The 17,911-nt window shown below is 38.8% G+C and overlaps 1 protein-coding gene across 3 annotated transcripts in view; it reads left to right on the forward strand.

Moving 5' to 3' along the window:
* The first annotated feature begins 4,171 nt into the window (after window positions 1–4,171).
* The window catches only part of LOC128734025 (ras-related protein Ral-a), a 55,372-nt gene continuing 41,632 nt past the window's right edge, over window positions 4,172–17,911 (forward strand). For all 3 annotated transcript variants that reach the window (XR_008411961.1, XM_053828003.1, XM_053827994.1), the window contains exon 1: window positions 4,172–4,572. The gene's annotated coding sequence lies outside the window, so the exon portion shown is untranslated. The remainder of the gene's footprint in view (window positions 4,573–17,911) is intronic.

The raw sequence follows: 17,911 nt of genomic DNA on the forward strand, positions 1-17,911 counted from the left end.
ATCCTTGGTGAATACAATCATAACGGAATTTAATTGCCAACAACTTTCTTTTATTTACTCTTTGTGTTCTAAGACACTAAGTGCCGATTAGCTTTGCCACCGTAGAACATAAAGGGTCAATTAATATCACCCAATAGACATCTCTATGTATCGAGCTGCAGTGAATGTCAGGAACAGCATGTCGTGGGCTCAAAATTTGACAGCGGGCCCAAATCAAGCTGCTGGCAGTCGAGTGAAACGAAATGATGAAATGCTATTCATTTTCGCTCACGCACGCTGAGATGTTGGCGGCATGGTTGCCTGTTGATTAGGTGATTAGTATATTTTACACTCTAGTCATATTTAATTCTCCACAGATTCGTCGGATGTTGCACATTTAGGCCGATCAACGCAGCAAGGACTACATGACGGACTTCCTATAATCCCCTTTTTTATGACTATTTAGACTACTCTGATGATCATTTAATGCAACATACCTCATTTTGCACTATTAATCTGACACAAGAGTGGCTTTTAGTCTAATCAACTTATAAGTTTGACTTCTTTTTTCTTCTTGCCCTTCTTTTTCACTTCATTTTCCTTGTGCGAGTTTCGACTGTGATAATCGTGTAAATCGGGGTAGTCTAAATAGGGGCAAATGTCGCAATATATGGAAGCCGATATATTATCAACATGATGCCATAAAACGAGGTCAACAAATACGTCGACTTTAATAACTACCATATTTGGCGTCTAACGAGGAGATTGCGACTGCCAAAACGGTACATACAAAATCACAAGGAAGTGCCAACACGACGTTGCGCACGCTGCTATAGTACCAATTCAATTCACTCAGTGGTCAGTTGCTAATGCTAAGGTCTTTTTTTTTTCTTTTTCTTTATTATTGGTTGTAGTTGTACCACAGACAAAGTTGTACCTCAAAAACATTAACTTTGAATTTGAAATAAATATTAAGTCTGTTGTTATATTGATTCTTTTGATAATTATAATTTTCCGAAATCCAAATTAATTTTCCTTTTTTGACATAAATCGACCTTTTCGCATGCGTAATGGCGACTACTGGGTACAACTTTCGGAAAACGTTAGCATGCCTTTGGCAACTTTATTCACGTCTAGTTGAAATTTCCATTTGGTCAATTAATGCAGGATGAGAACTGAGTAAGAACCACTCAGCTTTTGACATATACCTGCTACTCGTAATAGTGTAAATAAACAGTTACTCTCTTTGGAGTAGATCCACCCAGGTAACCAATAAGCATTTCCAATGCAATTGGAAAAAAGCAAGCCAATAAGCATTTAAGTTGCCTTAAATGCTACTTAAATGCTATTTTGGCAAAATATGCGGCTACTTTACTGCTAGCCCTCTTAAGCCCGAAACACAATGCATACGGATTTTACTACGTTGCGGCAATTTGGCAGTTTTTACATGGGTTTTCTGTCAAATTTCCGCAACGTAGTAAAATCCGTATGCATTGTGTCTGGGGCTTTATAGTGCTGACAATGCTTATTTGCAGCTAGTTACCAGCAAGAAGAATTTAAATAGAATTGTGGATGCCAATTTACAACAGTTATGCAGTTAAAAAGCTGATAAACAACAACCTGCAGTATAAAACGCCAGGGATGCTAATAAACGACTGATTTACTGCTTATTTTAATGCTTATTGGTTACCTGGGCACTTTTAACGTAACTGAGTACAATTTTTCTCATTTATATTGTGCTTCCCGAGAAAATATTTCGTTTTTCAGCTTATATAGTTGTGCGCAAAGGTAAATCATGTATTATTGACAGTGTAAGCACGTGTAAGTTTTCTATGTTTATGCTCTTATTCTTTGCTTAGATAACATTTGTTTTATTCTATTACGTACAGACTTACAAACAACACAGTTACAATGTCTTACGTTAACCGAAAATGATAAAATTTAAATGCTGATTGCGTTTGTAAAAAAATTATCCATGCTTGAACGGGCAAACACGAAGCAAGCTACCATAGCATTCAGCTGATGAGCGAGAGAGAAATATTGTTGCTTTTCTCATCACTCTTGCGTTGACAGTTTCTTACGAGATTTCGTGTGAGTGTAAAAGAGATACTTTGACTGCGAGCAACCAGAACAGAGCTGCGCGCAACAGACCAAATCATCATACCGTCAATTGACAGATACTGGCGCCCTTGTTTACATTTTAGAAAACTTTCCTTTCCGTTTATAGCGAATGTAGCGTGTTTTTTAACATTTTACAGGCATAATGGCTTTTAGATTTAGTCCTAATGCTGTTTAAACTCGGTTTAAACAACAAACTTGCTGTTTAAACAGTTGAAACTTTTTTGGATTCTGCGGTCTGTTTGTAAACAAGGGCGCCAGTATCTGCCAGATGACGTCATCTTGATTTGGTCTACTGTTAGGAGCACAACTAAACCGACGAAAGAAAAATTTTAGATATCCCGCATTTTGCACCTTACTGGACACCGCAGTCTAAAAGTGCGACTGGCACAACAAGTGCGACAATGCGAATGCTGTGAGTGAGAAAGAGAAAGAGTGACAACTGCAATGTTGCTGTTTTGTTTTGTCATATTGGCATTAGAGAAAATAATCTTAATTAATCCAGGTACAGCTGCAAAGCACAATAATAATAGGCGAATTCGAGCAAAACTAAGAGCAACCGTTCGCTACCTGGTTGTGATTATTGGAACTACAAAAAAAGTGCAATTCCCAAAATGTTTGCTGGCACCTGTATGGAGCTCAACTTTAAAAGTAATATTTTACTGAATTAACAACAGTGGGAATGATAAAAATGGATAATAAAGGTAAGAAAATGCATTTCCTTTCATTTGATATATATTGTTTCTGATTCGGGAGATTATTAGAGCTTCGCAAGTGTATTTATGTTTACGAACTGATAGGTTATATGCAGGGGCTTGCGATGGGTGCCATGTTTTTGTTGCCAACATCTCAGCACATCTCGACAAAGGTTGGCAGCAAATCTACCTGTCAGACGGGCGCTATTTCTTGCATTTTTTGAAATAGCGCCCTTCGTTAAGTGGACTGTCAAACACCGTTCGTTAAGATACGGATAGCACCCCGCTGGTTATATGTGTGGCTCTTGGCGCAAGTGATGCTAATCACGAAAATAAATCCGTTAGCATTTGAAAACACATCGGAATGCACTGAAGACTGAAAATAATTGGTGATTCTCTATCCAGGATATGTAAACTTTACAGCTGACTCTATGTACTTTTGCTTCATGCGGTACAAAATCAAACATTAACATTTTTCTGCCATAAAGTTAATTAATTCGAATATTTTCACTTACTTTAACGTAGATAAACAAATTTCTTCCAATATTACGCTATCTAAAATCCTGACAATTAAAAAGGTTAATCAAAATCTGCATTTTATTTCAGCTTTTTTTAAAAATGTATGGAGTTTGACAGCGATTTTACTTTTCATCACTTTTTTTATGCAGCGCCTCCAAGCGGGTGATAGCTTGTCAAAAACGCCTATCGCAATACATCAGTTATAATAAATGAGCAAGGAGTTCAGATTAAAAATGTTCAGATTAAAGCGGGGTACGCTGCTGAAAAGAAAACAGCTCAAGAAAAAATCTTGTTATTTACCGAAGAAATTTTGACAACTCCAATGCAAGCAACCACCTGTCATTTTTTCTTGTGGTAATAATTGCGCCGGATATTATTCCGTACGGAAAAGTGACGTTTTAATTCACTTGCGTGTAAACCAACGTCATCTGGACGTGAAATAATATTTCTTATGAGGTGCGTACTGCTTAAGAAATCGTAAAAGAAATCGATTTCTTGAGCATTTCTTGTCCTATCTTTTTACCCATTACTTTTCAGCAGCGTACCCCGCTTAAGGAAGGTCATTCGAGCACGGGTACACGGTACTTGGATGCACATAACAAGAGATACCACAGCACAGCGCACCCCTCGGTCAGAAACGCCAACTGTCCGTCAAATGACTTTGCTCCAAACAAAAAGCAGAAAAGGTGTGCAAAGAAGAAAACGCGTAGCTGCACTAGCTATTTCTTTTTAACATATAGCTCACTACGAAACCTTCCGCGTCTCACTGATTTTCTATCTCAGTTTGGCAAATGCACTCGAATTGGTCGCGTTTCTTTTCGATTTTCCAACAGTTACATTTTGTCATTCGGGCTCGGCTGAGTTGGGTAGTTTTCGCGTTCGCGTCGTGTAATTTTGTTTTCTGATTTCAGTCATTAAGAATATTAAATCGAAAAATTATCACTAGATTATAGCCGTCCTGTGCTCCGTGGAATACAAAGGTTACTGTTAAATGGTTTTGTGGTGCTTTCCCAGCTCATTGCTATCAATAATTCGGTGAAGTGTATGGTGCTGAAAGTTATCAAAATCCCAAGAGGAAAAGTGCGATCCCTTAACGACCAATCAACGAATCGGAAGAAAGTTTGTTCCGCAGAAAGTTGTGAAAGTCTGCATCTAGCAGTTGCAAGTCAATAAACCAATAATATTGATTTGTGTTTGACGATAAATTCCGGGATATCAGCAGCTTACGGACAGTTGCCGTTGTTGCTCCAATCAGAATCAGGTAAGCTTCCCACCCATCGTCATACTATGTAAAGTGAGAAAAATCTTTCATTTTCGATGATATTCCTGGCTGGTTCCGTGAAGTAAATGATAATGGCTCTGCGGCTGCAGAGAACTGGGAGCGGCTGGCATTTTTTACACCGAACTATGATTCCAATTTGGAAATGGATTAAAAATTTAGTTAAGATGGAATTTATTTAAGAATGTTTCCAATTTTACCATTTTCCGTGAATTGCAAAGTATTTTAGTGGTTAACTTCAATTAGCATTTAAACATTATTGGAAAGTTTGCACCTTTTTATTTATGCTGTAGTTCCTTCACCTATAGAAATTTGAATCACGGAGATTAAATTGTCATCTCCAGTGAGGAGACGTTTTTATTTATTTAACAACAACGAGAGAAAGCAGCGCAGTAAAAGCACCGTAGTATGACCCTGCAGCTGGATTAGCCTTTCATTGTTAAAACTTTTCGGACCATTATGCGGAGGCATGCCTATCTGAGATACACATTGTAGTAGCGTTGCTGGAAACAAGACGAGTCGCATAACTACACTGATTGTGTGAACATTTTCTTGCCTTTAAATACAATGAATGAAATTGTTCTCGTTAGGTGCTAAAGAGGTGCAAGATGACATGGTCGGTCGGGTTAGAAAGATGTAACTCTATGGCTGGGCATTTGTTTGCTGATGATTTATTCATTTAAAAAAATACCCGATAGTATTTGACGATGGTAAGATTACGGATTCTGATAGTCGAATTGAATAATGATTGTATTCGTTAAACTATTTGTTGACATTATTATACATAATTAGAATGCATACAGGTTAAAGTATAACGTACTACACACCGCAGTAATTTTTGAAATACGCGTAAAATGCGTCTTCTGCGTATATTTTCGCGACGCGGAAGTTCAAGTCACTTCCGGAAGCAACCTTCCAGTTCCGCTTCCGGCAACAGTACATTTGAAGATGATTAGCCGAAATCCGAAACGCGATTGTACGGCTCACAGAACTAATCGCTTTTAAACAACAGCATATTGCGAATCACTAACTGTGCAAACCTATCAACGGAATATTATTCTAGTCTTGGAAAGTTTGTTTCAAAAGCAGTTGGATGACAACGTGAATGCAAGGCTACTTCTATGCCAGATTAGCTCGCATTTTCACGAAGACTAAGCGAACAGTAAACTGCCAAAGCGCTCCCAAGACTTCAAATTTGAAGAAACCATCATAAAAAAACTCTCGGACTTCAATTTTTTTCTTCAACGTTGATAGTTATGTACATGCGAAGAAAGACACTAAATACTTTTTGTCCTATGCTGCCTCCATAAGTAGCCACTGCGACATAGAATCGTTCCAGTTCCCGAGTTTAGGCCTTGGCTTATGCCAAATTGGAAATGATTGCAATGTTGTCAACTCGAATTGGTGCTTCCCATTAATCCACTTTAACACTTTAAATAACTAAATTTAAAAGAATAAATGATTGCTGAAAGCTGAAAAGCACGATTGCAATTTTTATACCGCCTTCGATCGAATTCAAGCCTACATATTTTACCTGCGAAGCGAGAAGAGCCGTTTTTCATTACTGCATATCTAATTTCTTGATTTGATTGACAAAAATGGTCTCATCCTCATCCTCCGACGACGCGCGCTGTTTCGCAGATGTCAGCTTTGAAGGACGTCACACTGTTGCAATTTTCTGGATTTTCTCAGATTTTTCATTCCGCACCAGACAGGAGACAAACAGACAATGCTCAAAATCTTCCAGATATTTGTCGAATACCAGATTTTTCGATCTTCCGCCTTGCAAAAAAGTCATCAGTTCTAATTTCGTACAAATTTTTATATCTGCGGGGAGTAAAACTTACAACATATTTCCCGGAAAACGCCTCCCCATACATTTATATTTGGCAGCAATCAACGATACGATACCTTGACGCGGCTGAAGAACGATACGATACCTTGACGCGGCGCATTTATTCGAAGCTACGCTGCCGAAAGAGGACGAAGTCGCTTTCGAGGAATGTAGGAGAGTTATAGCCGAGGAGTACATTGCGACGACGGCCATGATGGAAGGAAGACACAGACAGCTAAAGATGCACCGAACCCAAATCTCCCGGGTACAAAAGCGCTGCCTGAAGGTTCTGCGGAGTTGAAGCGGCTGTATCGTTCTCAGGAAACGCGACAGTTCTACTAGAAACAGAACAGATTCCGCAAAGGTTTTGTGCTGTGAACTGAAATGTGTTGGGATTAGAATGGCAGCATTTTTATGGGCGAATGTCGCCCAGGCGCCGGGGAAATAAATTTCGTCCGTGCGACAGACAGAAAAGAAGTACCACCTCCAACAATAGGCGAAGTTAAAGAGGTCATCATGCAGCTAAAGCATAATCAAACGGCTGGTAAAGATGACATCGGAGCGGAGCTTATTAAAATGCGACTAGAAAAGCTGGTCACTTATCTGCACCGGCTAATGGTTAAAATTTGGATACAGAATAGTTACCGGAGGAGTGAAAGATGAAGTTATTTATACAATCTAAAAAAGGGCGACAAGTTGAACTTTGAGAACTTTCGTGTGATCATCATTCTCAATGCCGATTTATACTAATCACGAACAAATTTGTGAAAATTTGCCAACCACGGATCAAATATTTACACTGAAGCAGATCCTTCTGAACGGTCGTAAACACAGAATTCTCACGTCCCATTTGTTCGTTGACCTCAAGGCTGCATATGATACCATCGACCGAAAACAGCTATGAAAGCCCATGGACGAGAGCGGCTTCCCCAGTAAGCTGATCAAACTGATTCAATCTACGATGGATGATACGCAGTGCTGTGTTCGACTCTCAGGTGGTCGTTTATTCGAATCACACAGAGAGCTTTGTCAAGGATGGTCTCTCATAGCTACTGTTCAATACAGCTCTACAAGCTGTTATGAATCGAGCCATCAACACGCGGGATTCTATGGATACAGTGCTGGAGGAGGACCTGCGAAGAACGGTAAGCCAATTAAGTCCAAAATAAATAAAAAAAACTTGTTAACAAATTAGTTGGTTATAGTTCTTGACTGGCTGGAAAAGTAGTTGAATCGCTTACGTTGGTTTTGGCGCGATAGGTGAAAATCAAAAATAGATACTAGGCTACTTGTCGAACGTCCTCCGGAGACCGCTTTGGACACCACGGCGGTAATAATCGTCTTTTCGCTCAGTAATTTGCGGGCAGTTTAGTTTTCCTCGTGACTTGCAACTTCTGAGACGCCAAGGAAATTGGTAACGAATGGCGCTGACAGTCGAATGACTACGACGAATTTGTTGAACGACATGATGATTGTAAATTTTCAATAGATCCTTCAAAGCTGTCGCTTACTGCTGTATAAATTCAACCGGACACTAATGGTTCCCGCTGTTCCTGAGGATCTGAATGAATTTGCTGTTGCTGTGAATAAAGATACTTTTTTAATCGGGCCTGAAGCTAATCCAGATGACGATTTCCAGAAGGCAGAGTTAACCAGCAGCACTTTCCAGTCTCCTGACCAGCCTTCCCGTCCAGTCCATAACGTACCGTACGGTTCCATTTGGTTTATACCCTACGGGGCGGATGTTATGCAGAATCAAGACAGCTTTGACTTGCGGTAAAGGCTATATAAATAAAAACTGTCAGGCATTTAGCTGATTCACAACAATAAGTGTTATCACAGCGTAACACTTATGTCAATAAGACGTGTTCTTAAAACAGGAATGAAGTTATAGAACCAGGTACCAGTGGTCTGGTATTACTCTGGTGGTTCACTCACAATCAGTGAAGCTTCATTCATTGAGAAATAAACTAATCAAACAGCGTTGACGCTCACGTTATTCATAAATGCAAATATTCCGACTCATTGATCGCTTATCATGAGCTGATAAATTATTATGTAAATAGTAGTATCGTTATCGGAATTATATTTTGTTATACTAACTCATATTTTCTTGAAGCCTAAGAATGGTAGCACATTTTAGACAAATGTTGAAAGGCCGTCAACCATTAGCCTATTGCATAAAAATGCTGATCAACAAAGAGTCTAGTAAAAATACCCTTATCATGTATGACCATCAAAAATGTAACGCAAGAGTCCAGAATATACTTGTAGCAGTCACCCTTCTTCACACCATAAAAAATCAGAAGAGGTTGCATTGCATAATGAAAAGCACATTTTTTCCGGTTCCATTCCAAACTGCACCAAGTCGCTACGCGACCCGTGACCAGTTCGTATACTCATGGTTGACGAATGAAGCATGCGAATGAGTCACTCGTTATCAGGCCGGAATCACAATTTTAGCTAAGGCGCTTGTTTGATGACCGGTGACTGCATACTTCGCCGTCGTCCGGTACGCCGGCAAGCAAAGCAATGAAGTAATTAAAAAGACCCCGTCTCGCTTCACCTAAAGCCTTGTCGGAGAAGTTTACAAAGCCGGCGCTATGATATCCCCCAACCGCGTCAGAACAAAACAATTGTGTGTATACTCATCTATCAACAAGGCTCGGTTGGTGGTTAATAGCCCGTTTGCGAGTCGAGTGGCTACAAATAAGCATTAGCGTACGCTCGACAAAGGAATTTCTCATCACCTGACTGTAACATATTCAACACTCTCGCTTTCGATTCCACTGGAAAAAAAATCACGACATACCCCCCAAGAGCTGACAGTACTATAGTAAATCGTGAAAGTTGTCATTTTTTCCTAAATACATTTGAGTCTTGTATAATTTATAAACATATCGCATTACTCCCCTTGCTGGCAGCGAACAACTTAAACAATTGAACCTGCTACGACCGAGGCCGACAGTAAGTTGCACGAACATCCGTTGAACCATTCCAAATTTATCATTGATTCATATCAACAGTCATTTGAAATAGGTAGGTAGGTAGGTAGGTACGTGCAACCGAAACCTGTCGCTTTACGAAGCCTTCACAGAGCATAGAGTAAACATCATTCAAAGTCGCGAGCTTTTAGCCATCACTTTTTCCACCACACACCCGACCGGGTGAAAAGCGAAAGCGCCGTTGAAGTATCGATTTTTTCCTCCATTTTTCCTCGTGCGGATACTATCGCATTTTTGTTTTAACCTTTTATTCAGTCGAACGAACGCATACAGACGAACGATTGGCTTTTCCTTTTAATGGCATTACTTTCAAGGTTTTATACACTTCTCGGCGTGCGGTTCCGTTTGATACCACGTGGTGGTACTTTTTTACGTTTTTCTGGCAGCAAAAATTTTTAGTTTTCAATGCCTAACGGGAACTCTATCCCAAATGAGGCTGCACGCTTCTAATTACACCTGAGTCGGTCCCGTACGGAGTGAATTAATGGCTCCGGAAAGTGAATAGTTTGCTCGACCTGAACGTCATAGTTAGAACAACTTGAAAATGTTGAGCCTCTGGCTTGTGTCGGAAACTAGCTGCTGGTTGGAAACGAACAACAGAAAATTATATTAGTGTGATTTTTTTTCTTTTGCCTGTGTCACTGATCTGCATTTTTCCCACGCCCTCTTGTTAATAATGGCGAGACCAAAGACGTTCCATTTGAAATGAAGCTTTACCTTCATTCGTCAGTGTCCGTATAATACGACGGCTAGTTGATGTAATGTATGTAAGGTAGATTACGGTCAGATATAACAACATCCGAAGGCAACAAGGGTGCTGTTCATTGCCAGTGGTTTTTACTGCGATTGCTAATATATGGACAAATTATGTTTGGAATAATTAAAGTTGCCTTCGAAACGACTCCTTCGTAAATGTCTAAATTATGAAAGTATGAAATAAGACTAACTGACCATTGTAGTAAACTGGAGAAGGGCCTTTTTAAATAGGCCAAGTAATAATGTGAGTTCTGTTTCACTTTTATTGAGGTTTTATCGCCTATTTCTTTGGAAGCTAGAGCTATTAAAAGTCTGTAATAAGGTTCAAATTGCTACTTGGAAATGAATGCACGGTTATTTAGCGTGAAGAAACTAGCAAATCTTCGAATTCAACATTTGTCTGAACTCAGTAGTGTACAACTATAGGAATAACTCTCATCCCACATACCGAAATTGGAAATATTTTACCAAAACGTATGTGGTTTTTGATATGTGGTATATTTAACCTCCCAGTTAGCCTCAAGGTAAGACGCTGGTCTAATAAGCCAGTCGTCGTATGTTCGAATCTCGGCTGGGAGAGGCTGTTAAAGTCCATAGGATCGTAGCACTGACCCCGCACTGTCCTGTATTCTAACAGCTGGTTGCGAAGTCTGTCGTATAAAAACAGAAGGTCAAATTTCGATAACGAAATTAGCACCTAGGCTTTGCTTTTTTTATGTTTAAAAGGTCTACACCATTTTTACCACCGCTAAATTCACTAAAAAGGCCGTAACTGTTTTACCTTTCAATATTTTTTCACCAAATTTTGAAATTTTCCCTAAATTGCTAGAATTTTTTTGAGACATTACAACCAGTACAATCTTGTGCATGTCTCCTTGTTTATAAAGGCGCTTTTTTTTATGTTGCCTCTTATGCTCAAAACTGATCTAGACAGATGCAGTTCAAATCTATGCAAAACTGATCTTGTTTTGGGAAATACGAGAAATTTATGTCAATCGAAGGCAAGCGTACAGACAGGTGAATGCAAGTCGTCCATTTTCGTTTTCTCATTTAGGTTGCTTTTAAAAATTCAGCCTGTAGGAAACTTACAGTGCTGAATTGAAGCCGAAATAATCCGTTATGTTCCCTGTACGCAGGAAGGGTGACAAGCGCACTGTAGAAAACTATCGACACATTACACCGTTTTTTGCCTGTTCCAAAGTGTTCAAAATAATCATCTCGTCAAATTACTTGCACGCTGGTTGTCGGCAGAACATCTCTCTTAACCAGCATGGATTTTTCCCAAAGCGGTTAGTCTCTATGAATTTGATTGATTTCTTTTCATTCTGCCTGCGTTACGTGAACGAAAAAGTACAAATTCATCTAGTATGCACGGACCTGAAAATCGACTTTAATTGGGTTGATCACAGTCAGGGCTCGATAACGTCACCTTCAATTGCATATCGTCACTCAACAATAAAGCAGTGAAGCTTCGGTTTCAACAGAAGCAGCACCGCTTCAGTTTCAAACTGGCTTCAGTCAGCGTCAGCGAAAGGGGTTTCACTTCGTCATGACTATCGGTTTCAACTTTTCATTTGTACTTTTCTATCAAATATTCAGAAGAAGGCCAGCAACTATGAATGTAGATGAATTGAATTTGAGTAACATTTCCTACAATGTAACGCATATTATAGTTAACCTTGTCAATGTCGACAAATCGTGCCTGACTTTCTACCGTCGTCAATTGAAACAGCCACCAACTTCAACTGAAGCTTGCTCGAAACGTTTTGTTCAACAAATGAAGCAAGTCACTTCATGTATGAAGCGAAGGTAAGAGAAAGTCAGTTTCATTTATTTGTTTCGACGATGCCGGGCCCTGATCACAGTATCTTTCTTTGCAAGAGTGGAAGTTGCCTCAGCTCTATACTGCCCATAAATGCATAACAGTCCCATATGACTTTTCACCATTTTTGAGATAATCCTGGGAATCACCTTTAAATTATCTATTCTCTCAATATTTCAAACAAAAAAGTTATGTTTGTTCCCAAAATGTTGAAAAAAATATCAAATTATGTCAGTCCCATATTACAAATAAACGCATAACAGTCACAGCAGTGAAAGTATATCAATAAGCATCTGTTTTTTGGAAATGCCTGGGTCGATTTAACTGCAGCAACTACCGAACGGAAACTAGGCCAAAACTAGAAGAACACTATTAAAACAGAATTTAGATCGGATGTACGGTTCCGAAGTAATAACCGGAACAAGTTCCGGAATATATGGAACTTAAGCATAAAAGCACGTTGAACCACAACAAACCCATCACGTGACACATCTAAATACTCGGATTTGCAAAACTAGACCATTGGTAGTCGTATAAAGTGTTCAAGATGTTATTGACCACATCTAAACATGTCCGGGAATGCTCCGGATATCCCTACGGGGATCAATTACTCCATTGAACTAAAACACAACACGTGACATCTCTAAGCACTCGCTGAAAACCAAGATCAGACTAATTCATTTCTCGTCATATAAAGTATCTAGGATCACATATTGGTTACACTCGGACACGTTCTGAGAGTGGTCCGGACATACAATCGGAAAGGACCAGTTTCTGAGTCGAACAAACCCCATCATGCGACCGCACTATAAACTTAAAATAACAAATTACAAATCAGAGGGGAAAATGCTAAGAAGAGATTTGAGTCATAACAGTTACAAGAAAAGTTTAAATACACTTGAAGTTAACCATATATTTTATTTTAAAAACGTTGAAAACGTTGCAAATTCGAAGAAATGATTCAATTTAACCTTCGTTGTCGACGTCATTACATTCTTTTTCGGCCAGGTTCTCCCAGAATGCAATTTTGTCAGCATCTACTACTGGGCGAATGACGGTCAACAGACCTTTCTTCCTGTCTTTGTCGATCCCTCGCGGTTGCTGTTCAAATTTCAAAATGTTTGCCAGTTTAAATGTGTTTGCCGTCGCAATTTTCAGCTGCCTTTTAGTAAATAACATAGCACTTTTAAGCGTAGAATTATGCTCCAAGGAATGGCTGTATGTCAGTAGAAAACTACCTTTACGGATAACAATCTTTTTGATTTGATCTATGTATGGACGGGGTTTCAGCTTACTGAGGGTGTACTGCGAAACATGCATCGGATTTTCAAAAAAATCCTCCGGTTGCATATCATGTACTTCAACGTTAGACTGTGCATCCTGAAGCACATTCTTAAAATCAGGGAACGTTACAGGTGGTTTGATTTTCATGCGTCGCTCCACGGCAGCGTGGTAGCTGTCAGCTGCCATAAATGTGTGCTCAGACTTGAAAAACTTCAGGGTAAGCTCCTTCACTTCAATATCTTTGGAATTGACCAGAAGAATTAAGTGGAGGAACAAACCCCAGTTTTTATTCTGGGCAGCACAATTATCCATCCAGAGCACTACCTTCTTCGTTTCCTTACACCGTTGAAGGACTCGATGGAATGTGCTCGTAATATCGTTCGCAGATCGACCGGTTGTCGACTCGTCCCATGTGCAAGCTACAACCGGGAAAGACTTGGTATAACTACCAACAGGTGCGAATGTCTGGTTGAATGCTAGGAGCCGTCGAGAAAAGATTACCGTTTTCAAGCCTTCGAGTCTGGGTAGCTGGACAACCTGGAAGTTGAATTACGCATAAGTTTAAATGATTTATTTGTTGAACTAAGTTGAAAAATACTTTTTGGAGGTCAACAGCCAAAACTACAGTATCCGGCAGAACAGTTACTCCGTCTTCTCGATAGGCATCACGAGCCACTTTGGCAAGTTTCACATGCTCGTCCTGACGTCGCCAATCGTTTCAGGATGTCGTGACGTCTTCTGGTGTTGTGCGGCAGTTACGCATTCTTCGCATTCCTCCTTCCCTAGTTTTACTAGCGAAATATTCATTTCTCGCATCTTTTTACAATAGAGTGCATATGAAACTTTAGGTTCATGTTTATCTTGGAAACGTTGATGCATGGACTTTTCTGTGAGGTCGGATGGCAGGTACATTCGTTTCGGAGCATGCTCTCTGCGATAATGAGACACGCATGGACCGTAGGACAGAATGTCCTTTTCGACGGCATCACGCTTTGCAGTGCTTCGTATGTATTTCCCCCGTTGTGATGTTTTCGGTTGATCTCCTTTGCAGCACCGGTAAATGATGTTGCTGTGGAGTGTAGGGTTCCAAAACATTAGCATTGGTGAGCTATTATAGTTAGTTAGTTTAATTAACATAACATAAACAGTACTCACCCACAGTTGCCATCATAGCCGAAAGTGTTCAAAAAAAATTTTCGACACACCTTGGCAGAGGAACCATTTGTGGTTACAAGTTGGAAAACGAAGCTGTTAGTTTTCTTTGGTCCGTTTTCGTCAAACCTGTTCCGGCATCGTCTCTTTATATCCACACGCTGCACATTTTGTCGTATATAACTTCTCTGCTTTTCGAAGTCAAGAGCCCAAAACATATCGTTTAATTGAAGCTGATCGTCATTGGAGATATTCGTTCCGCATTTCAATCTGCACCCACAGTTCCCGAACTTTACCTGATGCGCAGAGCGACGCTTCTTCGCCACAACTCTCGCTTTTCTTTCTTTCTTTGACAGCTTTCGTTTTTTTGTGGTTCTAACTGTAGCGGTGAAGCTTCCGTCGGAATCGATGTCAGTGCATGTATTCCTCTCTGATTCGTCCACAGATATCGGTTTGTGCACCCACGGTGCCGCAGATGTTATTGCTGGAAAATGCTTATCGGTCGTTGCAAACTCCGGGTACGCATTATCCTTCAGTACTAATTCACTACTGAAAACTGGAAGGTCATCTTCGGAGCTATCCCCATTCCCGTAAAACTTCAAGTAGTCCAGTACAGACATTTTTGTTTATTAATCTTCGATAAAACAAATTTTAAACTATTGATTTAAACGAGCACGTGAATTATCAAAACAACGACACGTGGTCTTGAAAATACTACCGAGTCACGGGCAAGGCAAGGATCAAGGCATGCTGTGACTCTTATGCGTTTATTCTTGCTTATTTAAGCACAAATAAACGCATATCAGTAACTTTAGTAGTTTTTCTTAGTTTTAGAACTAATTTTAAGTCACTGATGAACAAATTGCTTGTAAAAGTAATCTGTTATGTACATTCAAGTGATTTTATGACGATTTGGACCAGTGGCGACTCGTGGGGGTTTAGCTTACCTGTTCAACCAGCGAAAAATACAAATTAATACGCAACTTTTTTTATTATCGCATTTCTATATTTTAATCATGAAACAAACATTAGGGGTTTTCACCGTAGCGCTTGCCATGTTGCGTAAACGGTGTATTTCGTGTATAGGGTAACTACCCCAGAATTCGCCCCTTTTATCAGGTTTTTATGCTGTAAAATGTATAAATCGCCATATTATTATGAAATCAGCCCTGAACTCAGACAAATATGACTATATATTAATATTCTATCAATTTTGGCTATTCGGAATAACGAAAATTGAAATTTGATAGTAAAAGACTCAATTTTGAGCAGGAACCTCTAGCACCACATTTCGCCCATAGCGATCCAAAATTCGTCCCCCATGTGACCCAAATTTCGCCCACTTGTTATTTGTTGCAAATTTCCCGAATAACCTCAATTATTTTGTTTGAATTGTTGTTACTATTATTTAACATTAAGATTATGTCTATTCAGTGCTTAATATGGCAATCAATTTGTATCAGGAATTCGTTAAATGTAAATCTAAATTGAAATAAACTGATCATGATCACCTCCTGATACCTGATTCAGTAAAACTAAAAAGCACAGAGAAGGTGGGTTTTTACTAAATGTTTATTTTCATTGCAGTAAAATAAGGCTTTTGACACTCGTCAAAGATATTTAAAATGAATGGTCCTGTTGGTTCTTTTTCTGGTCATTTGTTGAATTCATTTTCACTATTGATATGTGGGCGAATAAATACAATTCAGTGCATAGGGAATGGTACAATGTTTATTTTAGTAGTTTAAATAACCTTATATAATGATTACTTTTGTCATTGTTTAGTAATTTTTTGGGAAAGAGTATATGTTTACTGTGAACAATAAAAAATTAGATGAACTGGAAAATCTTGATATTCGGCTATATATATTGACTAATCGAAGGTGAGACTCGAGTCCACAACCTAACCTTTTCCCCAAGAAATAACTAAGCTTAACTGCTATGTAGTCAATAAAAAGATGAAGATAAAAAATTGTTTAGTAAATTACTGTCTGTAAATGGGTATGCCGGTTTACTGTATTAAATATTCCTGGTAACTGGTAAGCATACTCATCTTACGTACTCAACTAGGATATTTTTTGACATAATTTGGAATTCTTAACTAACATTTTTGGTTAGACCGGATTTGTAATGCTAAGATATTAGATATTAGTTTTCATGATATTATCGAAATAATCTATTTTATCACCACGATTATTTCTTTGTTATCTGCATTGCACTTTAAATACTTTTCAAAGCTTTCGCCATGACAACAATTTTATTGCGCTTATATGCTTTAAAATAGTTGACGGATTTTTCGCGTGGTTTTCATTAGTCAGATTTATTCTCATGATAAGAAAAATTGTGATTTTTGAGAATATTATGCGCGTCTTACTAATTCGTGCAGTTTCAATCTTATTATCAATTTCGATGTCGATTATTGCTAATTCAACATTTCGTTTGGTAGAATCCCCATTAGCCCATGTTTAGCAGGTAATTCTTTTGTTAGATGAATTCAAATGAAGATATGATGTGCTTTCTGCATCAAAATATTATTTATTCGATACTTTTACTCACCATTTTGATAAACATAAATCAGCGAACAAACTGATCGATTGTGACTTGCTTTTGCTTATGTGTGGCATATTTGTATATGTTTGATAGATGAGGGCGAAAACTGGTTCACGCAGTAAGTTCGGCTAAGTATATACTGATTCGACCCGGGCGAATTTTGGAACTCATATGATTTACAATACCCAGTTTTCGCCCAGTGCATTTATGTTCTATTTTCAGCAGAATTGTGATAAATTATTAAAATAAAAGCACAATTATGAAATTTGAATCAGATATAACCAAATTGATGCAAAAAAAGTGCAAGGAGATACGATTTTCCATTACTTTTCCTCAATTTTATTTTTCGTGCTCGTTCTTGAGAATGGAAAAATCGCGTCTTAAATACAATACCTATTTTCCAAACCACATTAAATCATTAAAATACATAAAACAACGCAACGTATTCTATTCAAATAACTGAAAACTGAGTTAAATTGAATATAAATTGAACTAACAACTTATAATTCAACTATATATAGAGTTAAATCACGGGAATACCAATGGGAGGGCGAATTCTGGGGTGGGGGCGAATTGTGGGGTTCTTACCCTATACTGCCGCAATTCGCATTGCAGTTCCAGTTTCTATGGAGATGGAACTGTTATGCGAGTAGCGGCAGCATAAGTATGCAATACTCCGTATTCGCAACATAGCAAGCGCTACGTGAATATCCCTATTTATTTAAATAGCAACGGAATATGACGGTTTACTTTACCAGCAAACTGGTCTCTGAATTTTAATTACAAACCGAAAACTTTTGGTTCAATTTACCTATTGAACGAAATTCAAGAATTACCACCTTACTGCGATGCGCGCACATCACAGGCACCACAAGCAATATGCGTAAGTTGTTCAATGCTAAAAATGAACGAGTTAAT

The sequence above is a fragment of the Sabethes cyaneus genome, chromosome 1, assembly GCF_943734655.1.
Source record: "Sabethes cyaneus chromosome 1, idSabCyanKW18_F2, whole genome shotgun sequence".
NCBI classification, from domain to species: domain Eukaryota; kingdom Metazoa; phylum Arthropoda; class Insecta; order Diptera; family Culicidae; genus Sabethes; species Sabethes cyaneus.